This window comes from Anser cygnoides, chromosome 4 (assembly GCF_040182565.1).
Source record: "Anser cygnoides isolate HZ-2024a breed goose chromosome 4, Taihu_goose_T2T_genome, whole genome shotgun sequence".
Classification (NCBI taxonomy): domain Eukaryota; kingdom Metazoa; phylum Chordata; class Aves; order Anseriformes; family Anatidae; genus Anser; species Anser cygnoides.
This window is the reverse complement of record NC_089876.1, coordinates 6,792,515-6,819,287: the sequence shown is the minus strand read 5'-3', so window position 1 is coordinate 6,819,287 and position 26,773 is coordinate 6,792,515. Positions and strand designations below refer to the sequence as shown.

General features: G+C 39.6%; 1 long non-coding RNA gene across 1 annotated transcript; it reads right to left on the bottom strand.

The window, feature by feature from the left end:
• Positions 1-3,301: 3,301 nt before the first annotated feature.
• Positions 3,302-26,541, bottom strand: LOC136790628 (uncharacterized). The gene is made up of 5 exons (XR_010830920.1): positions 26,386-26,541; positions 8,089-8,162; positions 6,970-7,088; positions 4,577-4,957; positions 3,302-3,798 (listed from the first exon to the last, which is right to left on the bottom strand). It is a non-coding gene; the product is annotated as an uncharacterized lncRNA (long non-coding RNA).
• Positions 26,542-26,773: the final 232 nt, after the last annotated feature.

Here is a 26,773-nt window from a genome sequence, read left to right as displayed (position 1 = left end):
AAATGCACACTTGGAAGAGTTTAGAAATTTGGAGTCATACCTTTACGTTAGTGAAAATGGCTGTGTTTGTGAGGCGAGGGCAAAACTAAGAAGAGCTAATTCATGGATATTTTCCTAATAGCAAGAGGAATTCTACTGAAGTTACCACCCGTGTGATGACCTGAAGGTCTGGACAGCTGAATGCTCGTCCTTTGCACCCAGAGATTTTGCAGAAATGATGTAATGTGACTTCCCACCAGGTCAGTGCTTGCTCTGGTCACCCAGCCAAGTCCTTGCTGCTGACCTGCTTGTCAGCATGCACACTCCCCTCTGTGCTGTGTCTCTGGGCTCGGCCCAACCTGGACTGTGGCTGCAACAGCAACTCCCGGCTATGCCTGACTACTGGCCCCAAACAGGCCCTTTGTCACTACAGCAGATATTTTTTCTGCTTTGACCTGGAGGCCTCCTCTTGATGACTCTCTTCTCTTGACTCTTGTTTTCTACTCGCTCGGTCTAAGCAGGCTATTTTTGATCAGCTTGTGAACAATGGAAGACGATGTTTTGACTCCAGCTCAGTGATGCTCTGGTTCCACATTTAATATCCTGCTTGAGACTCTAAACTCCTCTTCTTTCTCCAATGAACATTTTAGATCTCTTTCCATTTATTTTTTCTTCCATATTTTCAGCTTTATGTCTTTTCCCTTTGTCTGGGATGTTCTGTTCCACCAAACCATAAACCCTTTCTTTGCGCTCACAGTCATCTTTTGCTTCTTCAAGACCGCAAGCACTCACTCACCCATCCGTTCTGGAGATGGCTCTGAAACATCTTTCTTTCTTCTCCAGAATTTTCTTCAGAAGAAAACTGGCTCTGGTTTGACACTGACCTTTTTCCCCAGGGAAACATGTTTGAATTTCAATCCTTTTCTTTCTTTTTTTTTTCTTTCAGTGACGTTTCTCGTGGTAATATGTCCCAAAACACAGACAAGTTTTTCTAAACTGTCTTCCCTAATTGTTCTCAGATATAAATTACACATCTTAAAGCTCACAAGTCATTAGTAATTGAAGGAACTTTTGGCATGTAAAAAATGGTGTTTAAATGCTGAGAGAAATCTGGCAGAACATTACTACCCTACCTTTCCAAGTGTTGCAAGATATTCTTGGCTTATTGCAGATTATATAACAGAGCCTTTAAACATGGATTATCTTTAGAAAGAAAGTCAGTGATTATTGTCAAGCTTCAGTGATGTATTAGCTGAAGCTGATGAGATGCATTTGTGAAAGGAATTGACCAGAAGTGAGAAGTACCTAGCCTGATTTGGGAATAACAGTGTTCTTAAAGATAAGTAAATAGTACATGTGATCTCACATTTATTGTTCTCTTGGAATGATTTTCTGACTTCAGAATAAACAGAAACTTTGTTTACGTTTTGGCTGTCTGCTTTTCACAGGGCTAACTGAGGACTTCTGCCTTTGCCTGTCAGTATAGCAAAGCAATTGGTCAAAACTGGGGCCATGGTAAGATAAAATATCTTCTGTTTTTAGTTGGAAGGCCTGCCATACAAGCAATTTCTGACTCATGGAGTCACTGTAACTCACAACTCACAACTCACTCTTACTGGCATCAGGAGAAGACCTACATGAGTAGCAAGGCTAAAGGAGCAGACTTTTTATGCCATGATTGGCTCTTGTATTTTAAATAGAGGCTACCTCTGAACTTTAGATTTTAGGCTTCAGAAAGAATAAATGAATGTGACTTGGATGAACAGTCTCCTGCTCCCTGTGGGGATATTTGTGCACTGAACTCTGACTTGAAAAAGATCTTTTAAAACTAGGAATACTTCACTTAATTTCTTGTGTGATTTATCGTTAGGTGTTTATGATTTTGGGGAGGTGTAAGTGAGCTTTGTGAATATATAATGATTTGATCTTTTGTGAATATTTAAGATACAGGTTAAATGTGAGTCCAGCCAAAACTCTCATTTCTGCTAGTGAGATTTTTTTTTTTTTTTTTTTTTTTTTACTACTAGGAGCTTGCCAAGGAATGTGGTGGATTCTCTATTGCTTATAGTCTTTAAATCAGAATGAATGTCTTTCCGAGAAAGATGCCCTGAGTCAACCACAATTTATTGGAACTGATTTAGGAATTGCTGGGCAGCCTCCTCTGGGCTATGGTCTGCAGATGTCAGAGAAGGTGACTGCAAAGTTTCCATATGATCTTAAAATCTACAAATATATGATCTTTGTAATACCAGGCTGTTAAAAAAGTTTTGCTTTTTCATGAGGGAGGTTTTGAGATCTTTGATGTGCTAATGGTCCGAGTCATCTGGTAGATGATAAATCTCAGATGAAAGAACTAGATGGAGAGTTAAGACTTCTTTCTCACCTCTGCCTGGGAGCTATGGCACAACTTAGTAACATCCTTAATAAACAGTATGTGTTTATGGGATTGGGCATGAGTTTAATTACAGCTCAGTGGGAAGCTGTTTTCTTATTTTAGGAAAGCTCCCTTGATTTTTCAAAATGTCCTCATGCTTCATGAAGCTGAAATCATATTGGCCTTTCATACTTTCAGAGTTTAGAGCTCTGGGATTATAATGCCATGTCCTTGTTCTGGGTCAGACTGAGCAGAAGCCTGGTCTTTTGTCTTCCAAATCTTGGTGAATGAGTTGGGCTGGGGAGCATGGACTGTTCTCCAGAAAGTCTCATTCTGATTTTGAAAAGAAACTATATCCTGCACCCTGAAACTTCCCTGGGGCAAAATGGTCAATGCTTTCTGGTAAAAATGTCACTTCTGACCATTTAGTATTTCTTGGCAAACACCTTGCTCCCCAAGTAAAAAAATATTTTGTCGGAAACTATGTGAACAAGTCTATAAGCAAAAAATCATGAAAAAGTCTACACTCAGGTCATGCTGTGATGCGTTCAGAATCTCAAAAGCTTTGTGGGTCAGCAGAGATAATAAATCGTAACAACTGTGAAGGCCAAGAAGAAAACACTATCTAGCATAATACAAATTGTTTCTTGTCTTGTAAGTGTTTAGAAGTCTTTAATGGTCATATTTACATATTTTTAAATCACAATAGTTCTGTCAGTGCTAGTGCATACATAGAAAGAACAGAAAGAATAAAACTTTTTCTTCTCAAAATCAGATTCATCAAGTGTAAACAAATGTCTTTCCCAGTCTGTCTGAAGCCGGCAGTGCTAAATTTTAACTTTGCAGAAAGTATTTAACATAATGTGTGTAAATATTATGTTAAAGGTTTCATGTCCTGTTTTGAACAGTGGCAAAAAATTTCCTTTCAGCCTTTAGGTTTTCCACTAATTTCTTTCATATTAAATCAGAGCAGGCTAAAAAAACCTGCTGATCAGATCTTTACTGAGCTTTATTGTAATGTAGTTTAAGTGGATGCAGACGGTTGGATTTTCCTTTTTTTTTTTTTTCACTTCATTTTTTTTCTCCATGTCTGAAATATTATACAGGAGACTGGAGTTCTTGTGGCATTAACACAAGAGTCTCAAAATGGGCCAGAAAATAAATATTGTAAAAAACATGTCATCCAAATCAAATATTGTATGAATAAGGGAAACTGGAGAGTTTACAATTGTGGTTCAAGGTTTTACATGCAAGGTACCTCAAAAGTTAGCTAAATACATTTCAGATGGACGTAAAATGCAGAGGAGAAGTGTTAAGTATCTTCCACTGGTGAGATCTCAAGCCCGGCTCGGATAACAACCTTGGAGGTCAAGTTCTCAAGTGGTTACCGATGGGGTGATGGAAATAGACTCAGTTCCCGCTCTTGCTTCAACAACAGCATCCACCTGGCAAAAAGACAGAAGATCTGCTGTAGCCTGACAAAGCAGAAGTCTTCCACACAGGCACCTTTCTGATAACCTGCAACCAAAACCCTGGGGGTGCCTGAGGACTGTATTGCAGTCGATGGAGCCTTTAGGTTTCTTTATACTGGGCAATAGCTTTGGCTACTGACTGTTGGCGCATGGTGCTTAACTATAATTGTCTTAATTATGCTAAATTGCACTGTGCAGTCCCTTAACAATTATGAGGGTTAGCAACAGTATTAAGTGACAAAAATGACATTAATGTAATTGTAGCATTGTCTAGAAGAAGCATGAAAGTCAGTAAATACCGGAGTTAGGATTTTGACAGCTATGTGAACTTTGCACTGTGCTCTGCATCACCTGCGTAAAGGAATATAATGATAGAATTGTAAGAGGACTCTGTGAGGGTATGATTATGTAGAAAAAAAATGCAATATGAGCAGAACAGAGGGGGACAATCCCCTCCCTCGCCCTGCTGCCACACTGCTTTTGATACAGCCCAGGACACGGTTGGCTTTCTGGGCTGCAAGCACACATTGCCAGCTCAAGTTGAGCTTCTATTCAACCAAGACCCCCAGGTTCTTCTCATCAGGGTTGCCCTCAATACATTCTCCACCCAGCCTGTATTTGTGCTTGGGATTCACTAAATAGTAAGGGCAAACAGTTTTAATCCAGTGGTTTATATCAAAGAGCTTTTGTTGGCTATCAACACCTAACTGAAGGGTTTTCAGATGTTTTTAGTATAACTGTGAAATCTTACCATTAGTATCAGAGAGCTCGCTGAATTCAATAGTCCAGGACAGCTGTCATGAACAGATTGTTTTCAGGGTGTAGTTCTGGTCAGCTCTTTGACTTTATTTGTTTTGCCTGGAAGCCAGGTACACAGTCCTCAGAATGAGAGTCTCAGCAACGAAAACCCAAGAAGAAATTTGCACAGAAATTCTTGACCAAAATCTCAAAAATTTTTGCAAGTGTCCAGCCCTTGTCTCTGCTAAGATCTTCCTGCTGACTCAGGTACTGCAGACTGTTTTTTTCTTCCCACATCCAAAGCAACGGAGCTGCCTATGGTGACTTCCCCATACAGGTGGGCTCTTTGTCTTAGGAAAGATGCAATTCCTCCTTCTTTTCCAGAAAGATCAAACTGCAACAGTAACACCAATACGGTAAAGATGTAGATTCCTTCCCTGATGCACTATTTAATAGATAATAATATTATCTATTTTATTACATAATATATCGATTTATTCAATGGTTTATTTTAAATGGGCTATTTTAATAGATAATAATAGATATTGCATTTGTGCAGCAAGATACAGATGTGGCTGCTCTGCCATCTACTACTTTCCACAGCACTTTTCAAAACCTGCATTGTTTCAGCGGCTGTAACTGACAGCAAAAGAGTAAAAACTGTAGCTCTGAAGAGCAAACAGACATGAGTACGAGCTTTGAGGAGCCATAGAAAGATACCAAACCAACTGCCAGCTTTTATGCTCTACTCCATTGAAGGTCAGAAAAAACAAAAAAAAAAAAAGAAGGTTGTACAGGGATTATTTAAATAGTTGCCCAGCTTCACTGTGAAACAACATTATAAATGAACAGAAACTAGCTTGTTCTGATTGAGTTTTCATGTTAGGATTCTTTATGGGGTTGTGTAGGATCATCTGCAGCTAGTAAGCTTATTATGGGTATTTTTTAAAAGATGGTTACGGATTATGGGTATTAAATAGCACGGCCACATCAATGAATCCCATCTTAAATATTAGTGAAGCATTTATGCTTGTTTTTTAAAGTGCTGCTAAAATCCAGAGCAAGGGCCTTAATCTTAGCTACTTTATTGACAGTCTCTGACAGTGAAACCAGCTTTGTAGAAGCTAGGATTAATCTATATTATATCAAAGTAATCAGAACTGTGGAAAAGTATTTTTCCCTTAACCATATATGGATAAATCAATGCATTCCCCTATTTGTATTCTGGGGTAACCTACAAATTAGTGCCTTAGGTATTTATAAAGATAGCTCAATGTGTGGGATTTTCTGTTGAGTCCTCCTGAATTCTAGTTTAGCTTTCCTTTGGTGAAGTGTGCGTGTATATAACCAAGTAGGCAAACTGGACAGACCCTGCTCAGTCTGAAGAATTTAACACTCCTGAAAGGCTTAAGCATTCCTAGAAAATTTTGGATTCCCTTCCAAACAGTAATTAGAATTTTTAATAGTGTGAGGGTTTCCAAAATGGACTGTACCCAGAAGAAGAGGTCTTTCATTTACCAGGTAAATGCCTACTCTTTGAGCAGTAAAGGGGGCAAACCCTAGGGAAAAAAAAAAAAAAAAAAAGAAATTCTGTTTAAGAGGTAAAAAGAGATGGATTTTTTTTTCTTAAGATGCCATGCCTTCTTGCATTTGAAGTCATATCTTGTAGAATATATGACCAAAATTCAACACGATGTGCTTTGAGTTTGGCTTCCTTTGGTAAATAAAAGCCTGTATTCAACAGATGGACCTTCCTTTCATTTCAAATTCAGATCTAAATTCCCTGCAGTGTTTCGGGGTTGTGCATTCAGGGTTATGGCCAATGAGCTGAAAAAGGAAGGAATTGTATGCAAAGCTCTGGGGTCTGAGATTTTGTGTTGAGGATACTTCTGGCATTTAGAAATCCATCTGTTTATCCCCCCACATCAGACTAAAAACCTACAAAGACTTTTGGAAATGTATAGAAAAAGGAACTCTCTGTTTGTATCTGGGTATTAGGGTGTGTATGTGGTGTGGTTTTTTTGTTGTTGTTGTTTTTTTTTAAGAAAGTCTCCATCTGTCCTTCTGAGCTCATATTCAGTAGTGCTTCTGAAAACACTCAGATAAAACTTTGTAGCTAAAGAATTGCTGTATCAGCCAAAATGATCTATAAAAAAGTTGAGGAATTTTCTGGTGAATAGAATATCGTACTGCAAATATTTGCTTTGCTTTAATCTGGCATTATTCCTGCTCTGTATCTACTGACAGTGTGGAGGGAAAGACAGGTTATCTTTTTGAGCTGTGTCATCTCTATTTCTGATTTAGTTTCTTTACAGAATGCATTACAGCAGCAATGCCCTGAAAAGTGTCATTCGATACTTTGGTACAAGAGGAACAGTCCTGCAGCTCTGTTTCTTTGCAGAATACCTTTGCTGTGAGCACAGATCTCAGCAAGTGCAGCCCATTTCAAGCCAGACAACTCTCTTTGGATCCAGCTTGCCTTATCTTTAACACATATTTTGAGTGTTCATCACACGTGAAAATTCCTGTAAAAAAAAATAAATAGAGAGAATTTTCTTGTTGAAAAAGTGTTTCATAGTAAAGAACAAATATCCATAGTGCAGTATAAATATAGCTGGGGAGGGCATATGGATTAAAAGCCTTACCAAGATCTACTTTATGCATCTCCATGCCTCATATTGGCTACCGTTTTACAGTTCTGGGTGTCTGCTGCAGACTGTAGCTTACCCTGGACTTGTGACACCTTTGTAAGGATTGTGGTTAGCCTCAGTACCTTGGCTAGTGAGGTGCACTTTGTTTTTCCTCTGGAAGACACCCTTGTCTAAGTTGTCTCCTGCCCTACCACTCTCAAAACTTAACGGGCTCATAAATCATGTTATTTGTTTGCACGAGACACATACGTCCCTTGAGAGAGTGGGCTGGATTCATAACTCACACCCATGTGGATCTGGTGTAATGTCTCTCTTCCTGGAAATTACTCCAGTTTACGCTGCTGCAATAAACCAGAGGTTGGATATTGTGCTCTTCCCAATCGTCATTTTAATTCCAGCACATATTTTTATGTGCTCTGCAGTAAAATTAGAGAAAGAAACATCTGGCATGCAAAATGATTACTGAATAGATGCTGTCCATTGGCCCTGATTTCACACTCAGGATATTTAAAACAAATGTTCTGGTGCTATTGAGGTCTTGACATGTTTGTGTTTAGCTCGTCGGGTCAGCTGAAATTGCCTGTGTTCACAGTGATCCCTGATGAGAGATGCTTTGAGTCACAGATTATTTGGACTATTCTCAGTATGGGGTACAACTCAAAGCTCCTTAGCAGCGTGACTCTCATAACAGTGATATAACCCAACAGCAGGTCCCCTGACCTGCCAGCACGCCCGTCACTTGCAGGGAATTTGTGTAACTAAACAAAATATTTGTGAACTAGTGGGAAAACAGGAGTCACCCCTAATGAATCTGTCTTTATTTTAAGGACTGAAAGCACACTGTGGCCTGTTCTGACTTCCTGATGTATCGTACCTGGGTCTTGTGTAGAAATGGACCACATCTCCAGAGATGCTGACAGTTTTCTTTTCCTCTTGTCCCCTCCTCAGCTGGAAATGAGCACATGCACAGTTTAATTTTTCACCTTTTGTTCCAGCACTGCATTTTAACGTAGCATGGAGCCTCTCTACTCAGATTTTAATTAAAGTGATGAGCTAGGCAGTAGGGTCCACAGAAGAGATTCACAGCCAGTGCAAATTGGCATTTCTGCCACATCAAGTCTGCAACATATAGTACAAGGAAATGGGAAGGAAAGGAAAAGGGAATGAAGATGTCTTTGCTTGAAGGCTGATATTCTACCAAAACACAAATATAGGTGACTTCACCGGGAATAAGCATTTTTTGTTGTTGAACCCATTTCTCCTCCATCTCTTTTTCTTTTTCTTCCTCTTCCAGCAACAAACCTTCCCAGCAAGTCCACCTCCCCCAAGCAGGACCGTTCTTTCCCCTATCCCAACACAGTACAGAAAGTCACTCTTCCCTCTCACCCACTCTGAGACCCCCTTGCCCTTGTTAATAGAAACAGCAGCGGGCAGCTGTTATGTCCTGTAGAAAACACTTAGCTTTTCCATGCATTATGCGTTCTTCACATGTAGTACGCAGCTTTGTCTCCAGATGATCCACCTTTTTCTTCACCTCTGCACTTTGGAGACCACCAAACCTACTCCCTTGAGTAGGCTGTATATACTAAATTCTGACTCTATCACACACTCTTACCTAACATCTCATTTTGTCTGCTTTTAATGTCCAGATGGTCCTGGCTTTCTGGATAAGAGTGACAATTTAGGGTGGATATTTTTTGACATTACTGGTATAATTCCTCCATTCATGGGAAACTGAGCCAGTTTTGGTAGGTTCATAGGAACCTCAACCCAAAAGAAGTAACACATTTGGCCTTAGCCAGCCAGGATCACTTTAGTGGATCTGTATTTCACCAGAATATTGAAATTCGGTCAAACTGGTCATTGAGTTTTGAGAAAATAGAAGGGAGGAACACTTTCAATCCTGTTGAAATGTGCTATTTTTTAAAATACTGATATTTTGGTTTTTTCATTTCAGAGAAACTGTCCCTGGGGTGTTTAAGGAAAGGTTGGATGTGGTACTTAGGGACATGGTTTAGTGGGTGATAACGGTGGTAGGGGGATGATTGGACCAGATGATGTTGGAGGTCTTTTCCAACCTTAATGATTCTATGATTCTATGAAACTTTTCTTTGGCATTTTAACACTGAGTTGTTTTTCTAACAAAATCAACATAAAATCAGATAATATCTGCTCTTGTGTGTTGAATTCTGAGGCTTGCAGGTTTAATCTTAGAAGAAAAGATGTATCTAGATCAGTAGCAATCAGAATTTGTTTCAGCAGAGAACTACACTATGCCAAAAAACTTCGGCAATATTCCTACCTTTTCCCATCATCCAGCTCTATCAGGGGAAAATGGGACTGCAGGGGGGTTCAAATAACAAATTAGCATGGATTCATTACGAGTAATTTAACTTCTGAAATGAGATATTTCTGCACAAACAATAGATACAGCTTGAACCCCCTTCTTTCCCACAACTGTCAAACATGCTCGTTTTTATGGAGCCTGAGATAATATTCAGTTTGACTTCTTGACAAAATCTTTTTGGTATCAAACCAACCAAATGTGGTGTAGAGTCTGCAAACTGATGATGTGCATGCAAATTCAAACCTGACTGTAAGCCATTGGCACGGTAGGTGAGGCTGCGTAAAACAGAACATATATATGCGGTCAAAGATCTCCAACTCTGTTTTCATTTTATTTAAATATACTCAAAGACCATTTGAGTTTATCAAACAGATGTACTTAAATACTTTTTTATACTGACACTGACGTCAGTTTTTTCTTTCTCCCTGAATTTCTCTTCACCTCCCCTTTTATACCAAGATTTCAAAAGACTGCTTCAGTTTAAACATTTTTTTCTAAAAATGACCAGTACTGAAGAAAACACGGTTTTTATGACAATTTGTTCATGTTAACAACTTTTGATGACCTCTGAGTAATCATTTCTAAGTGATCAGTTCTAAGTACAGCATCAAATAGTTTTTTCAGACTGCATATGGGGAAGATAGACATTGTCAAATCAGTACGAGTGGAAAGTATGTATCTAATTCTTCTAATGCCATCACAGTAAAACCAGTCCTTAATAATAACATTAGAGCAAGATAATTTTACTATTCTTTACAGCAGGGCATGAGAGTAAGGCACAGGAAAAGTTGATTGATTCTGAGAAATGTCTGGTTTCCTTACCAGACAAAAAGAAGTCGTTGTTACAGAAGTCCAAAAAGAAGAAGCTAGTTGTGTGTCATCCCATTAAGTCTGCCTGTATTAATGAGCAATTAAAGTGTAGTCACATGGATACAAGCGAACATGATTATTAGGAGTGAAAATTTGCCATGCCCCAGAAGTTTTATTTCAATTCATAAAAGGAGCTGGTTGTTTAATTACGAACATACAGAGGATCAGAGTCAAAATCAGATTCACCATGTATTTTAATTCATGAATCAAGCTTTTGTTTTACCAAAGGAAAGAAAAGTTGTGATTTAATTAGTGACATGAGAGTTGGGCAACCCAATCTCATCAAGACTAATTGCTTTCCAGGAAATGCTGAGTGCCCTGCCCGGTCTCACGCAGCATCTTTTGGAAATGACTACTGTTTTGCAGGACTGAGCTCAGTGTTTAATAGAACTGTTGCAAGAAGCTGTCACTGGCTGTGTCAGGGAGGACAAAATGGGGACAGGAGGCCACTATTCACGACGTGAGAGTAGTGACAGAGCCTCTCGATGCTTCCTCTTGCTCACTAAAACCACAGTTTGCCTTCTCCACCCAATACAAAAAGAACAAGATGGATTTTATTACAAAGGGAAATTACAGAGGATAACTCCAAACAAACAAGGAAGCCAGGCAGGAAGAGGAGAGATTTGGAGAAGGTGGATGATTTCAGGAGTTAATATATCCACTTGGGAGCAGCCACAGAAGGAGGCGTGCAGGGCAACAGAGGGTGCCATTGTGCTAATCATGCAAGCACCGGTGAGGGTGATTTTCCTCTGTAGGCTCTGAGATCTAGTAGATAAAACAGTCAGGTATATTTATTTATAAATCTCCAAGAAGTTGTGCTTGCAAGGCAGTCTTGGCAATGCAAGCAGGAGGGCATTGTGCATGTTTTCGTGTATATGTACGTATAAATTTATACACGTTTTTGAAGGGGGTGCATAAAAGCTGCAAAGCACACTTCCTAGAACTGTAGTAAGTGACTTAAGCACACTTTCCTTCCTAGCTTCATGTGCAGTCCATCCACTGATTTGTTGATCTGGCAATCTGCATGCTCCCTGTTAAGCCCTGTCTCTTCCCCACTCCCCAGTGCTTTGGCATTGGAATATTTCCCTACAAATCTACTCTGGCTCGTGGTCCAGCAGATCAAAGTACTCAGTCACTGGCAGCATTTGTTTATAGTAAAAAATGCCATAGCTTCATATCCAGATTTAGCCCTCGCTTCTTAGTGTTGCAGAAAAGGGACATTTTTAGATACTCGATGCTCATTCCTAGCTCTCAAGTTATCAGAATTTAAAGTTGTAATGTTCTTATGAACCAAGAGGGCTATTTTTGGTCAGAGGGAAGGCCTGTGACAGACCAAACATATTAAAGCCCATTATTAGAAGGAGGGTAAAAAAAATAGTCCTAATTAAATATTTTTGAGCTCTGCTAAGCATTCCTAAAATAGCCATTTGTGTAAGGGAAGGGGCATAAGCAGAATGCATGACGAGGAGGCACAGTTTTCGAGTCACTCCTTTAGCTGCCTGCATTATTCATACCACTTGCTATGTGCCCAGCCCAAAGCCCAGCTGATAAAAACCTCTTGCCCCTTCTGCCATCTACACCTTACCCAGAGGTCACAACCGGGCACTTGTGAACGCAGCAGAAGACACTCGGTGAGTAAAATCACTGATGCCCTTTAAATCACCCTAAAGCAGGCTGGGGTCTTAAAAGCTTAAGAGGAGAAGCTGAGCCGTACAAATGTTGGTGTAAAAGCTCTGTTGTACAAACAAGAGCCGCGTTCCAAAGATGCTGCCACCTTGGATTTCACTAAAAACAACACCCCCCTTGCAACTGCTGAATTATTTAGACTGTGAATTCTCAGGACAGGCAACCTTTATTTTGAGTCTTGTGCTTTACAAATCACTTACATGTGGTGAAATGCTCATCCAGCCAGGCTCAGGGAAAGGTTTCTGCAGACTCAGGAGTCCTGCAGGCTCTAAATCCTCTCTCCCACCAGAGCACAGACTTAGGTACATGTTGTGTTGTTAAAATGCAAATTTGAACACAAGTTTGGGTTTCTGCCTTTGCCTGAAAAGCAATACGGACTTAGATCCCATTACCTCTCTGTGGAATAGGAACACCAGCAGTGTCCTAAGTGGAGGACGATGTCACGTTAGGCACTCAGAGGCTGCAGCAATGAGAGCAGCTAAGCTTCTAACTAGCACTGGAGTTTTGTCCCTGGAAGAGTCTTCTGAGCAGAAATGTGTGCTTAGGAAACAAAGCTGTGTGCTATACAAGTTGTTCCTGCTACATGGTGAGTCCCATCATGGTGAAACCTACCCACAGTGCTTCAGTGAAAAATGACATGAACTCCAAAAAAAATAACTTATGTTATTAATAAAAATAACTTATATAATATATTATATAATAACTTATTTTAAAAAAAAACTTTTTTTTTTTTTTGTACAGACTGATCTGGAAATATTGGTTTCCCCTGAGTTTCGCTTTGAAGGTGAAGAGGATCAGGCCTGCAAGAAAAATCTCATGAATAGAGAATTAGAATTATTAAATGTGAGAGGGTCCAACATATATGCAAGAAGAATCCCAAAATGGCGGTGGTTTGGAGGTAGAGGGGCCTACACCTGCTGCTAAGGTGGGTCCCAAGGAAGGCCGAAAAGCTTCCAAACCTGAAAACAACAGATGTAGTTTGAACACAAATTAAAGAAAATAACTTCAAAGCAAAGAAAACTCAGTGTGACTAAAGAAGACAAAAAAGAAATAGCAAGGTTTCCTCCTTCACTGCCCTTCTTCCTTGGGTCAGGTTGGGTTGCAGATAACCTAGGCCTTTTCTGAGCAGGACCAGGTGCTGGCCGGTACCTCTGCGCCCTGGGAAGTTCTTTCCATCCCCTCTGAGCACCGGCTGTTTGCCGTGTCCTACATGCCCTTGTCACAGCCCACAGCTCTCCAGTCCTCCCCAGGTTTCATGTCCAGAGGTCCTGGGCACTTTTTGCTCCCACCAACCTGAAGCTCCTGAAGGGAAGCAGTGATTTTGCCCTCCCTCTCCAACATCCCCCTCATCTAATCTTTCTGAATGAACATAAAACATAGCTAAGAACAATCAAATGGAAAAAAAAATACCACCTGCCACAGGATGTTGTATTAGCAGTGTGGGATTTTAAGCAGAGCTTAGCATATGGCCTGAAGCACGTGGCGAAACTCCCTTTGTTACATAAGGAGCAGACCAACCCCTGTGCCAAACACCAGGATGTATATATTTAAGGTGAATTTTAAGACCAACACATACACTCCTCCAGAACAGGCTCTAAGGGCTGGACAAATGAGAAAGGCTGAGAAACGTAACCTCCAGTGTGAAGGAATAACCACACTTTTTCTCCTGATCACCTTATAAAAAACTTGCCCTGGGGCAGGGAATCTGTGAATCCACCACTAAAATTCATAGGAGCTGTAGTGATTGGCCAGATTTTTCTTGGGAACAAAGGAAACTCCCCTTGTTCAGACTTCAAAAGTTTGTGTCTCATGTTGCCAACCTCGCCTTTCCTGTCCCCTCCTCACCTGCCTTTGATGCTCAGCCAGGTATTGTTTGGATGACTTATATACCCACTGCTGTTCCTTTACCATCAAAATGCCATCAGCTACAACGGAACAGCTCTTATTTTACCCAAGTACACTGTGTGTGTGAAGACTGACAATTTCAGTCTTTTCTCCTTCCATAAATCCTGTGGGATTGATGCCCATAGTTGTTCCCTGCAAATGCTGTGATAGCTCAGAGTCACTTTGGTCCTTCTGAGCCAGCAGCAGGGTTTGTAAGTGCAAGAATGAAAGGTGTCATCTTCTGGGAGGTGCACACTTGAATTAGACCTGTCATGCTTTCCCCCTGCAGCTAGAAATTGGTTGAGGTCTGAATTTCCTTGATTTTTTCCTAAGTGTTTACATTCTGCTTTCTCACAACTTGCTGTTTTTATTTCTGTCCCAGGACCAGGTCAAACCTTTGAGTTTCTATCCTATGGAAAATTCTGACATTTCAGACCCTGTTTCCACTCTTAGGAGGAACTGAAAGAACACGTATAGAAATTCCAGTAAAAAATGCTATTGCCCATCACCTGAGCCATCCCCTTTTGAATATAGCTGAATGTCTTTTTGCTAGACTGTTTCCTTTCCCCCCTCTTCCTATCACAATAGAGGAAAGATATATTTTAAGTTTCCTATAATTGTCTTTGAAAAGTTAATCAAAATTTTCATGTCCCCATGGAAGGTTTTTTGTTTGGACAAAACAGTGTTAATCTGACCAAAAAAAAAAAAAATACAAGCGTTTAGCCAGAAGTTATCATCTAGCTCTAGTCTTTTCCTGTCTTGATTTCTGCCAAGTTCATGAACTCTGAGACATGGAGGAGACCCACACACCTCTTCTAAAGGTCTTTTTGCCACAGTAAACCTTTTGCCACAGAAATCTTTTGCTCTGAATGAGGCCAGTCATTGACTTGAGCAGCACTCTGACCTGGTAACAGAAGACTCAGCAGAGAGTCATTCTCAGTTAGAGGCTGGGAAACAGCTGGCTGTGGCCAAGATGCTCAGACTTTTCTCACCTTCAGGATTACACCTTCACTTGAAACTCTACCACTTAACTTCTATGCCATGTTCCTCCTGTGATCTGGAATATCACAAAAACCTAAACAAAATAGTGCATTACATCTGTAAGAAATGCTATGTAATCAGAGATGTTTCCCACAAAGAGTTGCTATCATCTATCATTCTATATCATTCTATGCTTTTGCATGGAGAGGCTTTTTTTTTTTCTTTTTTTTTTTTTTTTTCTTTTCCCTCCCAGAGGTGCTCTTGCACTTATAAGAATCTTTGGAGGAGAAGAGTGGTCAGGAAAAATAAAGGCTATATCATGAGACAATTGCACAGCACTTCCACACTTACAATCTATTTATAATAATATTAAAACAGGATAATATTAAATTGCATGATGAACATGCTAAAACAGCAAAACTGCAAACAAGCATTACTTATCTTTTTTACTGGCATATTACACCCTGGCACATAATCAGAAATACATTCAGATCTTGATGCCACCTCCTACTAGCACGATGATTTGGCCTTATGACTACTAGAATTGAGAGAAGATCCTTGATCCTCACTAAAAGGCAGAAGATCCAGATAAACCCTCTAGGCAAACTGTGTCTTCATCTTTTCTAAGGAAGGGATATTTAGGAAATCATCTATAAGCCACAATCACGCACTTTTTCCAGGATGTTCAGGTCAAATAGTAGACACCTGCCATCTCTATTGAATGAGATAGGAAACAGTGGGCTTAACCTTGATGCATCCATTTATGTGCTCCTCTTGCTGAAAAAGCTGGAGGTGGAGGAGTGGTGAAGTGATACCTGATTACCCACGTGTTGTTGTCTGCCCATGCACCAACTGTGTCATTACCTAGCCGCAACTGAGTAGCCTACTGGCTGGGGTCCTGTCTCCAGGGGCTCTGGTGGAAAAGGCACCAAATGACCTTAACAGGCCAGGATCAGGTCTTACTATGTAAGGAATGAGCCTCTCTTAATTCTTCTTGTTTCAGGTGCGGTTCCTTGCTAGACACACATAGAAGATACATTTTAATAGTAATTCTCTTTAGATATCAAAACCTGCTTTATAAATTTCTCTAAAACACTTTTTAGCCAAGGTACACTATCTCTTTATCTCTATTCATATGGGTTTATATGTACATGCACACAGACACCTACGTGTGGAATAGACTCATACACTGTTTGAACAAGGGTGGCTTTTGTTTTTGTCGGTGCCCTGCCCTAACGCAGTAAGAGTTAACCACGCCGTTCAAAAATCATCTCTTCATCCAACTTTCTGGCCTACACCAGTGCTACATCACCTTCTGAGCTACACAGGATGTATGGTCAGCCATATCATCACAGTGCCAGGCCGCAAGGTACAAACCAGCTGCCTGAACAAGGTTGCCTGCGGCGGGGGGGGTTATTGCTTGCTCTGTGGCATCTGTCAGCATCTTGCCATGAGCTTCCGTTCTATATTTATGAATAGGTACTGAGGCACAGCGCACGGGCATTATACATGATCTTCAGCATAAAAAAGGATCATGCCCTTATCAGTTTTCTATAGTAATTTTCTAAATGTCATTGCTCTTACCCAGGTCTCATTCTGCAGAGCCCTGGCATGCTGCTGTCTTGCTAAAGGCAGTCTGTCTTTCCCCTTGCACTCATGTGAGTGTTTGCTCTGTCATGAGATCTTCCGAACGTTGGATGGTTGATAGGCCAGTTAGCTGCCTGAGTAAATATTTTCACTTGCTCTTATTGAATGCTAAAGAAAACATTTCAACTGAAAATAGCTTGAGGTAAGTATCGTTGGTTTTAAATGAATTTTATAATGCATTCTGTTCATGTTCCTACACTGACTTTTAAAGTGCACCATACAGTATTGCAGAGAGATAACATTTTCACCACTAGAAGTATTACACTTTAGACATGTCTATTTTTGGAAGGTTATACTATTTTTATTTTTTATTTTTTTGGTGGAAAACTAAGGGAAAACATTCTAGCTCAAAAACAATGATACTGGCAGAGCAATTTGGCAGATTATTTGTCTTAAATGATTGATTGCAGTTACTGTCTACTTTGCTGCAGCCTAAAGAGATTTTTTATGAAAAAAAAATAATATATATATATATAAATAGACTCTACTAGATGCAGATTGAAGGAGAACATTTTGAAAAACAAACAGCAGTTTTAAAAATGAATAACAAAAAGGTAAAATCCTGGTTTGGATTGTGAGCTATTTTTGACATTATTTGATATAAGAACTCAACATGGATCTTTTTGAAATATGTTTTTTATTACCATTTGGATAGAGTACATTTCCTTTTCTTGATTCAATCATGCAAATATTCCACTTGCAGATAGTCCACACATTAGTACAGCTTCTTTCACACATTACTACTTCATAATACAGTTGGCTTCACTTGCTTCAAACAGGTCCACTCTATCCATATGACCTGGCTTTATTATTTCTTGCTCCCATCTGTTTTAAGTTATCTTCCTTGGCCTACGTTTTTCTAAGAGATGCTCTTCAGCTATATGCACAAAGGCTGTTTCTGAGAGAAAAATGTGAACAACAAGGGACTTGTATGCTCTTACTCACATCTATGCAAGGTTCACTGAAGTCAGTGGAGCCTACTGCTGTAGATTTTGGCTCTACAGAGTCTGCAAAACCCCATTTTGTCTGCATAGCCTAAGTTTATATTTCAAAGCCTTAGAGGCCTGCTTTGGAAATCCTTGATTCACATGAATACTTTTGCTGGAGGGCAGTGACTTGCAAGAAGACATCTTTCATTTTCACTTTCCCATTTGCCTCTTTCCCTCCCCGTCTCTCCCAGCCAGGTCAGTGAGTACCAACCACATCCTCCAGTCTGTAAAAGTAAACCAACAGCCCTTGCCCCAAGGCCTTGCCATCCTTAGCAAACAGGTTGAAAAGTCAAAGCCTAGAAGAGATTTCTACCGACTTCTCCAACCCCTTGTTGAGTCTCAGGATGGGCTGGGAAACCAGAAGAAGCAAACCCAGCCCACAAGACCTTCTCGTACCATCCAGCCTCACTCACGAGGTGGTCAGACCTTCAAAGTCACTCCCTTGTTAGGAAGTCCATAATATTCTCCTTTCTTGTTCTCTCCTGAAACTCGATGTTCCCAACATAGGGATGCCATTTGACATTACTGATCCCTCCTAAACACCTGCTATCAAATGCATCAAATCTTTTCTTGTCAGCTTGCGTAATGCCCCAGGTCTTTGCAGCATCGAGCAAAACTGATACCACACAGCTGTTGTAGAGTCTTATTTTTTGTTTTGCGGACATGTCACTACCCCATACTTTTGCCCTTGAATTTATTTACATTGATCTTCACCTTCTACAAGTCAAGCTTAAAATGACAACGGACAAAATCCAGGCAGAGTGGTCCAGAACAGTGGGAGTGGAAATAATACGAAAACATGAATGCTGCCATGATTGCAACTGATCTCAAAGAGGAAGGACAAAGCCAGTATTTCTTTTCCTCAATAAACCCAAAGTCATTATTTAATCAAAAGCTTTCATGTTTCTTTCTAAAGAAAGTTTCAATGGTTAGTTTTCTTTAAGGCGATCACTGGTGTTTGAGCTCACTGAAGAGGAGCCAAAGGCTCTAGTAATTCTTGTTAGTAGTTAGACATACTGTATTTATGAAACCCCTTTGAAAAAAAGGATAGAAGGCAGTGGATCTTAAATAACGGATTCAGCATGAAGGATGGGATTTCTTTTTCAGAAGGCAAAAACTGTGACATTACTAAATTTGTGGGTGAAGTTATGCACCAAATTTTAAAAATCAAACAACTTGGGGGGGAAAAAATGAAAGCAAAAGCTCTGTATATAATCATTTTCATTTGTCAAAAGATCAGTAACAGCTTTTATCACAATCCTTTAAACATATTTTGACTCTTTTTAAAATCACATTAACAGTATAAAAGAAAACAGACCTAGCATTATGCTATTGATTTTTAATTTAACCTTTTCTGAATTATTATGTCTTCTTTTGACACTTCCTTTGTCTATATCAGTGTGGAAGAACAGAAAGATGTGTGTGGATATTTCCACTGATTTTAACACAGAATATGGAAATAAATAAAAATAAAGATAAATAAATAGATCTTCTGCTGAAAAAGACTACAGCTGTACCGGAGGTATTTTTCTTATGCAAAAATTCCAGGAAGCACTTGCACGACATACAATCAGATTATGCCAGCCCATGTAGAGCACTGCATATTCAGTGAAGGTAACAGTATGTTGCAAAATAAAGAAAACTTCCTTAAACTTCCTTCCTAGAATTCCAGAAAGGATTTTTTTTTTTTTTTAAGAAAAAAAATGTAATATGACCTAGACATAAAAACATTCATTAAGCATAGACCATTAAAAATATCTAACCTATCCTTCAGTATCGAAGAGGACATTAATAATATGAATAGAATGTTTCAAAGTATTTTGAAAAATAATGTCATATAATTACAATTATATTTTAGTATTGTAATCAAAACAGTATTTCAGTAATACATTCTTAAAAATAACAATTGAAAAAATATAAACATAACATTTTAAATGGAATTCTTATAATTATCTATTACCATTGCTAATTAGAATATTTTTACATAGTTTTATTATACAACTGTATACACTATAAATAATATTGTTATATATTATATGTAGGAATAAACTTCAGTTTGCAATGACAATTTTCTGGCAGTTAAGGTAAGACTGTATAATAATTCTGGCATGTTTTAATTTCTCTTCCTGCTTATTAAAAGTCATGGGAACATATAACTATCCAATATCAAATTGATTCTACCTGTAATTTTGTAATTCACCTCCCTAACTTTTAACTTAGAGCAGGCTCACATTTTGTAAGTATCCTGATTTTTTTTTTTTCCTTTCAAGGGAATAAATTTAGTATGTGAGTAAGACAATTATTACATTCAACAGTCCAATACATAAACCTTAGCTGGGCCTTTTTTTACATTGCCTCTTCCAAATATTGCCTTTATTGTTTTATGTATAAATAAATATAAAAATAAAAATACATAATTCAACCCTCAGTGTGTCTTTAAGAAGCCAAATTGAGAAGTTATACCTTAATCTCATGGTAAAAAAAAACACAACAAATGTAAGTTGAAAAGAGATCTAGTTTGATATGCAAAACTTCTCTGCAGCAAGGGAAGGAATTTTATACACAGGAGCTAATATTGTAATTTTTAGTGTTTCTTTCAGATTTTGGTCCTGATGAGAAGAGGAATAGATTCCTCATGACTGTTGAAATAAATTTTATCCACAAGCAGATATCAGAACAGTTTTCATATTTTCTTGTGCTGGAGAACAGTCGTTGCCTTACACAATTCAAAACAATTATTCTTCTGAATTGTTGTGATCGGAACTTGCAAAAATGTGATCAGATATTTGAGTTGGAATTCAAAATGAGAATGACCTGGTAGGGAAATAGTAATTTTAGTGCAACTAATATGAGTAACCACCACCACAACTCTGTTATGCAGATAAGTATGCAGCCTTTCTCTATAAAAAATACATTTTTTTAATATATATTTTTTAAACTCTACCAGGTAATGTGGTATTTCTCAACAAAATGGAACTATGTCAGTTCAATACTTACATCCCACTTCAGCTGAATTTGCTTTGAACCCAGCAGTAGCATAGTAATGAGAAAACATTTTAAAAGCTTTAAAGCATGTGTTGGTCACTGTACAGAGCCTGCCCTTTTACAGCAAGAGTAACATCAGACAGAGGTGACTTTCACCTGTTTTTTTTTTGCCAAGACTGTGTCATATGAACCAAAAAGAGGCCAATTGACACTGTGACTATATGTGTCTGAGGTTATTAATTCCAGGCACTGAGGTGACAAAGTCTGAGTAGCATGGTTACCTGCATAAAGAGCAGTAAAACAGAAGTAGCTTTAATAATATGCAATGTGATCTTGCCTGTCTTTAAACTATGAGGGGTTTATTTTATTATATTTTATTTTATTTTATTTTATTTCATTTTTTAATTTTAAATTTTATTTTATTTTACTTATTTTATTTTATTTTAATTCAGGGCTGTTTGAATGTGGCCAAAAGGAGCAGCAGGTCCCCATCCCATCCCAGATGCAATGACCGCCTGCAAACCTCTCTTAGCCTAGGAAGAGGTCCTGGCATCTAATACAGCTGAGAACTAGCTTGGTAGAAAAAGCTGCAGATAAAGGAGGTGAATCCCATCCCAAAAGGTGAGAAGAGACAAGGGACAGAGCACCACCGTCTCTGACCCTGAAGGGAGAATGAGCTGAAATAATTGTTCCACCAGTGAGATAAAGATGTTGGACCTGAGAACATGAGATCCCATGAGACCAAGAATGGGCAGACCTGACTGTCCATCAGACAAATTTTGATTTCTTGTGCCCAGGCTGAAAAAGTTAATTTTAAATAACAGTAAAAGAATTATCTCAGAACAGGGGGCATGAAGTTGTCCAGCTGAATTGTTTCTCAGAGCACAGGCAGTATGGGCAGAGGTCTTAATAACATTTACTTCTTGCTGAAGGACCCATCAGTTATTTGGTCCTGCTAGTGCTGGATGATTTTAAGGATCTTGTGGCATAATACAGCCATGTGTTGACTTCCAAGAGCCAGCTGGAGCAGTCTGGGGAGTGATACCATGTGTATTAATTATGTTGTCCTCTGTATTTTACACAAGAAGATGTGCACATCTAGGGTAGTCACAGAATCGTAGAATGGTTTGAGTTGGAAGAGACCTTAAAGATCATCTAGTTCCAAGCCCCCTGCTATGGGCAGGGAACCCCATGTCAACCATGACTCCAAAATCCCAATGCCTTTTTTTTTTTTTTTATAGAAACAATAGAATCATTTAGGTTAGAAGAGACCCATAAGATCATCAAGTCCAACCATATGAATATGAATAACACCAGGACATCTCCACTACTTGAAGAAAATGGAACAGAAACTGTCAATGCACAAAAAAATGCCATTGGGATGAAGCAGCTTGGTACACCAGCACTCTCAGCTAGACCATGGATTAAATTGCATAGGTATACAGAGCTCCAGCTCAGTATGTAAACTCTCCCATAACGCTGTACCCACCAGTGTCCGTTCCCTGCGCCAAAGATACTTGCAAGACCTGAAGCTTGGCAGTTCTCCACCCCAAAAATCACAGGGGACTGGGGCTGAAAGAGGAGCAGGAGTTGGCTACTGTCCTGGATGGAGAAAAAAGCTCCAGGATCTGAAGGAGCAGATTCGGTGGTGTTGCTCTTAAATGCAAAAGACAACAGGATCAGCAGGGGGGATGGTGAAGGCAACATGGAGCAATTATGTTCTGTGAGCTTTGCCCTGCAGAGCTTACCCAGGTGGACAGGCTCATTAACAACAATTAACATCCCACATCCAGGCATAGCTTGTAAAAGTACAAGGGCAATCACTGCCACAAAGCTGAAGTAACATTTAAAGTCAGTCTTAGTGCACGTCCAAGCCAAACAAACCAGATCTGAGCTTCTGCAGATGCTCAGTAGTCTCGTGTGCTGTTTCTGGGCAACAGGGAGGCTGTTACACAAACAGCCTTCCACCAGTTCCAGCAGGGCGAAACTGTGCTTTAGTCAAACCCTTGCTGAATACTGCCTAATTGCATTCTAGCTCCCCGCTTATTTGTTATTTTGCATTGGGTGACCCTGTTTCCAGCGCAGCTTTGCATGGTGAACATCAAAGGGAGGGTCAGGAGTTACTGGAGCTTTCTTATCTCGTAGCCAACACAATTTCCTCATCAGCACACATCTGCCTTGCATTTTGTGAATTTTAGCACGCTGAAGACGTTGCAGCTCCGAAAAGCTTTTCTGGAGCCTGCTTGGTTGGTATACACTCAGTTTCATGCCCTGGTCCTCCGAATGTTCAAGCACTTGAGTTACTTTGCACATCTGAACAGTCCCATTGACCCAGTGGGAATATCTGAGTGGGTGAGTGTCTGCAAGATCCAGACCCTACATCTGAAGTGAGGCTGAAAAGCATAAGCCGAAAGGTCAGAGAGAAGGAAGGACATGATAAAAACAGACTAAGCAGTGAACAACCTCGGGCTGTGAAATCAGGTGTTACCATTTAACTGCTTATAATAAAACAATAAGGAACTTCTTGTAGCACAGGTAAGATAACAAACTGAGAAATGACAGAAGGAAATACTAGCGTTTAAACAAGGCACGTAATTCTCCTGTGCAGCTCTCGATCACAAAAAGTAATTCATGCTGGAAATTAATCAAAAATGCAACAAGGGACCTATTGTACTTCTTCCTAGCTATGGAAGAATCAGACATGCATAGGGTGATTATGCAAGGAAAAAGGTACAGCAGCAGCCATGGGACAATTCCTCAGCACAGACTGGAAAATGTTCCCAAATTGACTGACACTGATTTTAGACTCTGGCTAATATCTACCACAGATTAAAAATGAAAGATCATAAAAATGATGGTTGGATGGGGGAGAACAGTGGCAGCTGGGAAAAAGCTTATACCCTTTGGGCTGAAACGTATTTTGGGGCAGAGAATTATGTTTTGATATATTTGTACAGAACCCCTGCATTCTATTACTGAGAACTATTATTAAGCCAGAAAAGACTGGTTAAACAAATATCGTTTTTTTGTAAATAATACTGTCAGAGACCCCCGTGCTTAGGGGTACCCCTGCTCATTCAGGATTTAAACTGAGTTACCGGGATTAGAGACACAGCAAAAAAATCCTTTACGTTAACCTGGGCAGCCCACCACAGGACATAAATGTGACCTGCTCTTGACCGACTGGTCTCAGTTTTGGCATCATGCCCTGATCTGAGTAAATGTTACTCACTAGTACTCTAGAAAAATACAGTTTTCTGGCTATGGGGTGATCAGCATTAACTAGTTGACCCGTGGTAATCCTTTCCACTCACCCCCCATTACAGCGGGGCAGGAGGGATGAGATGTAAATGTGCTGAAGCAACACCAGCAGCAAACCCTGTACAAATCCCCTGTGACTTGCACATCCCAAAACTGCAGCATGCTGAATTAAAACAAAATAATTAAAATTAAAATTAAAACACTTTCTCCCTCACCCCCACACCGATCCGAGTGACTGCTGTAATAGCAGCACGGAGGAGTTAATGATGAATGTGCCTTTGGATGGAGTTGCAGGCTTTGATGTGCCATCGCCGTGCGAGCGCTGTCGGGCTGGGGCTGGTGCATGCACCCAGAGCCACAGCTCCCGGCACTAACAGATGCAATGGAAGCAGAGCTAGATGGGAACGTGGAAAGCAGCAGCCTTTTGGTGGGAAAAATGCCTGTTAGTCTGAGCTGAAATGCTTTGCAGCAGCTCTCAGATTTTAATGAACACCTGGGGAAGGGCTGGGGAATTCTGGGGGGGGACCTGGGACAGCCCCATGGGGTCAGTGTTTGCTGATGGCACTTGCACTGTGAGGCTGCAAAATAGGACACAAAAAGCTACTTCAGAATCCAAAATATCCCCCCAAATAGATGTTGTGCCTAAGCAAAAAGTAGCAAACTGAGCAAGAAACCCATCTCTTCTTTGACACCAGAGATTTACTGACATGTTTAAGCATCATGGCCAGAATGCAGTGAGCACAATTTTGCATGTTTTTCTGAGCAGAGCAGTAATCGGGGTGGCTCCATGCTCCAGGGATCACCTCTGGGTGCCCTGAGGGGCTCTGGTGTGCAGGAGACACTGAGCATCTCCACAGAGCTTGGCATAGCCAAGCAAATTCACATCCTTTTGCTTCTTTCTTTCTAAACGCCCGGAGGAGTCCCTGTTCACATGAATTCATGACAGCGCCAGGTTTAGGCAAGAAACTGCCAGTTTCTGTGCATTGACATAGATCTTCATAAACTTTGTCAACACACCCAAATAATGGCAACTCACATGCTATCCCTTCATGTCTTTTCGCTGTGTGTTTTTCTTTTTAAACATCAGTATTTTATTTCTGGAGGACGTACTGTCACTTAGCTATTTAAAAGTGTAACGTACCCACACATACACATTTCTCTCACATATTCCCGCATTGTCTGAGATACTTCTTAGACTACTTAATCTTTCACTTAACCTCTCAATTACTTTATCAACATGCTATCTCAGACATGTCTGAGTGTCTGAAATGTAGCATTTTAAATTAGGACACCTGAGTGCTGTGGTTTTTTTTTCCCCTTTGAGCTCCCCCACTGCTTTCTATAAAGCGCTGGGCAGCTCACTGTAACTTTTTGCACCTCTTTTTCAACTGTTTCATCTCAAATAATTTCCTTCTCAAAATATTAGTGTGCAACTAAATTCATTAGCTTCCTTTTGGGTGATGAAATGTAAACTATTATCGCTTATTGAGCCTAGTAATCAAAGATAATTTGAATATAATGTGGCCTCAAAATTAATAGCCCTGAAACAAATAAGAATAATAGACTCTAAGGAAAATTACCAAAATAGAAGCACAGCAGGCTTTCTTTAAATGTGTCTTTAAAAATAAATTGCATATTAATAATCCTATTATTCAATGGGAAAAAAAGAGTATCTTTCCATGTTTATGACATACTCTGGAAAAGCCACATTCTTTTTTAATATTACTTCTCACAAATCACTTCACTTTAATGACAAGATACTGTAGACTTCCCACATTTAAATAAATATGTTTATTTCATCCTGGAGAGAGATATTATTTTAACGTTAAGATTATCATTTCTTACAAGCCTGTCATAAAACAACACGAGCTCTGGCAAATGGAAATACATACCACCCCCCCCGGTATGTTTAAAAATTAAGTGTATTTTTTTTTTTCTCCAGCACTGAAAAATATTTATTTATTCTGACACAGGAGCAAAGGACAGCGATCAGGGACACTAAAGCTAACTGCTGCCTGAAGTCATAAACATCTGGTGGCTATTTTAATTGCATTGTGAACTAACCACAAAATCCTCCACTAAAAGAATAGAAATATTTCCCCTGTGCACTATCGTATTTTAGAATTCCTCTCTTCTGAATCAATGTCAGACATGATTACAGCACAATGAAGCCTGTGTTTTCATGCCTGCATCTTCTTGAAAATGCTGTATAGCCTTATTGCAATTATAGTGTTACTCAAAGAATCGCATACGCTCGGCAGGGAGGGTTCAGGTTGTTGCCGCAAACTCTGACTGCAAGACAAACATCGTGCTTACTGCGCGGATATGTTTTTTGTAAATAAGGTAAATAGATTAGTATGCATATAAGATATTAGAAAGCACACGTACTCACACAAGCGCTCAACTTCAAGTATATGCGAATGCATATATACATGTATATATACAGACATACAGCTATTCATACATATATATGCATATATATACATATAGGATGCATTTAGTAAGTAGTAATACAACCTACCTACATGTGAATAGAAATTGTTGTTAATAAAATACTTGCATGAGTTGTACAGGGACCTTCTAAATGTCTGTGCTTCCTGGGGAGACCAAATGACCTCTTTTTTACAGATACTAAGATCAAAGCTCTTGGTTTAGATACTCCAGCTGTCTCTCCCGTTGGCATTTGACATGCAACCCAGTCCATTTAAAATCAGGGGGCATGTAAACATTTTAACCCTTGGCAGCAGTATCTAAGAAAGATGCTAGCAATAAATGGTCATAACTGCCTGGGCCAAATCACATTTGGTGTCCTTCCTTTGAAGTCCATGCAGTCACTGTACCCTATGGTTTTGACAACAAGCCAAGTCCAAAAAAAGGAGGTAGGCTCCCGAAGCCGGCTGGACATGGAT